This window comes from Halyomorpha halys, unplaced genomic scaffold, assembly GCF_000696795.3.
Source record: "Halyomorpha halys isolate HHAL.00 unplaced genomic scaffold, Hhal_1.1 Scaffold672.1, whole genome shotgun sequence".
NCBI classification, from domain to species: Eukaryota; Metazoa; Arthropoda; class Insecta; order Hemiptera; family Pentatomidae; genus Halyomorpha; species Halyomorpha halys.
Window position 1 is genome coordinate 750096 of NW_027110600.1, and position 3482 is coordinate 753577.

Consider the following 3482-nt stretch of genomic DNA (forward strand, 5'->3'; position numbering starts at 1 on the left):
GACGCATATCGGCCCCCCTCTCCCCTCTCCGGCACCTACTGTGAGACTATCTTTTATTCTATCAAGCTTCTTTATTTTTTTTATTTGCTAACCAACTCAATGTAAATTTAACTTCCTTTTTCGTATAAATACAACTATTTCAATTTGTATATAAATTCAAATTATATAGTATTATTTACTGATATTCAAGTTCAGCAAAAATATATATATCGTTAACAGTCAAGGAACAAGTTTGATCCCTCTGTCTCAAATACAAGAGAGCCTGAAACACAAGCACATATCATTAAGAAAGCTTTTGATTTGAAAACATTGACAATCTTAGAAAGGTGAAGTCGAATGAAAAACAGATCTATAAAGTTTAATGATTTACTTAACTTAATGCTACGAATCAGGATACAATGATTACTCATATAAGAGTATCATACAAAATTTTAATATTCCTCGAAAAATTCAGTTAGCAGTTTAAAAAGAAAAAACAACTTTTTTGTAATCCTCACTAAAGTTCTTGTCTTTATAGGTACTGTACGGTCGTTTATTTTTCATATGAAATTATGAAATTTAATTTGAACAACAAAATAAAGATTTCTCACCCAAACTAAATTTGTTATTCTCCCTAGACCTTACTGTAATAATGCTTAACCTTCACTCCTTTACGAATAAAGTCTAAAATGACTTTATATATAAAAAAAACGACATAACACTGAGTCAGACCACATAAATATATTTTGTAATTTGAAATATATAACAGTGTTAAATCAAATAATAGTCTGAAATCGAATTTATTATTTTTTCCCTAGATCAGTAATGTTTAGGGCGTAGCATCAAGCAAATAGGCAAGAGATTTCACGAAAGAGTAAAAAGGAAATGAGGAGATTTAAAAGAGAATAAAATGCCGATTAGTGGCATGTTTACTAGGCAGAAAGCGGAAGAAGGAATTTTGAGGCTAAGGAATAACTTAACGATAATGACTTGTAATCATTTAGTTACTGTGCTTCTCTGCATTACTTGCTTCCTTAAAACTTTTTTTATTAACTTTTTAAATACGAAATCGTCTAATTTATGAGTGTGTAAACAGATAATACGAAAACGGAAATATCATAATAAGAACTTTTATTTTGTCTAGTGTGGTTTGTGGATTATAATTTGATTTAAATATTTATTATATACTTGAATTATAAATAATAAAATATCTGGTGTGTCCACTCGCTCAGCTTTCCTTTGGTTATTTACATTAACACAGAGGTTAACAACACAAAATGAGAAAAATAGATAAATTAAAATATAGAAGTTCAACATATAATACATGAGACTTTATGAATCCTTTATTATAAAGTATGTTCCATTCTACCAATTGAATTAATCTCATCATAATTAAGGATGGTATTCTTGAAAATCTGTTGACAGAGTAGTAAATATCGCCAAAAAGAAAGAAAAAGGGACGGGACCATAATGGTCAAATTAACTACTTGATTTCAGGTTCAATACAACAGAGTTTTACGATAACAGTGGCTCACCGATCACTCAACAAACTGCTAGAAATAAAGCAAGACATCCACTCATGAAAAAACTCTTTCAGAGAGTCCAAATCCTGAAAAGTAATCCTGAGAGAGAAGTAATCCTGAAAAGATTTAAAATCAGATCAGCAGCTTTCACCCATAGATATGCACTGAAAGGACTGTAACCCGGGCACTTTACCGCTGCCAGGGACACCCCTTAGATTTCGGAAATTACCAACAGTATGAGGCAAATTAATTTCAGTTTACTAATATATCAATCAAATTAGAGACATATAAAATTTCATACAATCAAAATATAATATTCTAAAGAAAACTATTTTTTTTTTTTTTAAGATAATTTGTTTTTCGAAGGAGAGGGCTTGATATAATTGTCCGGAGGCACTAAATGTTAATTGTAAACTTTACTCTTACACCGGACAAAAATAATACACCTTCCACTATAGATGAAATGCTTTTAAATGAAGAAAAAAAATCAAAACATTATACGATTTTAAAAATGAATGAAAAAAAAATGACACCAATTATGTGACCACAGATACAAAAACTCTTTCAGAGAGTCTAAATTCGAAAAAGTAAACCTGTAAACTTTACTCTAACAAGAGAGCAGAACACGCCTTCAAGTATAGCCAAAATACTTTCAAATAAAGAAGAAATAAGTTAAAAACATAACACTCGTTAAAATTGTTTATTTAACTTAAATAATGTTTTCATAATTTTATTACTAAATTTATAATATTTCAATTTTATAATTATTTAATAAGGCACTAATGCCCAACTTAGGCAGATACGAAATTTCAGTAAATAAAATAACTAAATCATAAATTATTAGACCTTTTCTTCCAACACTTGAAAAAGGTAATAAGTTGGCCGAATTTTCGGCATTCGTTAATTGTTTTTTTAGTGTTTTATGTTTTGTTTCCTCAACACTGTTGGCATCAATATCCTCCCCCCGCTAACGAGATAATTTATTTTTCTACGTTATCATTCTAATTATTATTTTAATTTTTACAGTATTCATGGTTGAAAAATCATCCTAAGTTCTTACTTATTGTGTGTAGAAGGATGCGGATTTGTCAGGGCCCAACTCAGCGTTAAATAAGTAAGACCTAAGCAGTGTAAGAAGTGGAAGAGACCCCGTAGGAGGAGATAGGCTTGATATTTCACCCCCGAGTAGTTTAGTCCCAGAGCGAGCTGAAGATTGGCTTAGCGACCGGAGAATGCCGCTCAAAGATAAAGTAATAGCTGGCCATTGGTTCAAGTGCTCCAATCTGCTCGGCTATATTGGGTAATTTGCCCCTTCATCTGTTTTGGCACTCCAGCATATATCTAATGGTATCTACTCCAGGGAACCATCTCACCGGTTGGGTTTGCAGCCTTTTCCTTTTTTCTTTTCCTCCGCCCTAAGGTTTTTCCTGTTCCCGTCAATAAAATGTTTACTTTTACAAGTGAAAATAAAATATAGCTGCTATATATTTGTCAGTTTAAAGGAAAGTGGCAGTTATGTTAGAATTTTCATAAAACTAAAAGTACTCTAATCAACCAAAAAAAATTAGAGATATTTCGACAGGTATAAAAATTAAAATCCGACGACCAACTCAAAAATATCTTATTGTATTTTATGGAGTAAAAGAAATAGGGTAAGATCGTTGTTCTGTCCAGCATTTCTTTGGATAGGAAATGGTCAATAACAAAAACAATGTTAGTTTTCACAAAACGTGGATTTTAAACAATTTTTTTTTAATGACCCCTTTCCGAGTTACTTCTGTCATACGTTAAGGTATCTAGAGATAACTAAGATGTTCTAATGACGGTAGGGATTCAAGCCTTCATTACGTGGGACCATTTCAGAAATGAAAAAAAGTTGAAACCCCTGGCCGACTTCGAACCGGCTACAAAAAAAAAATATACACCGAGAAAAACACATTTTGCTTAGCACATTTTTTTGAAAAGTTTTTCCAAAAGTCA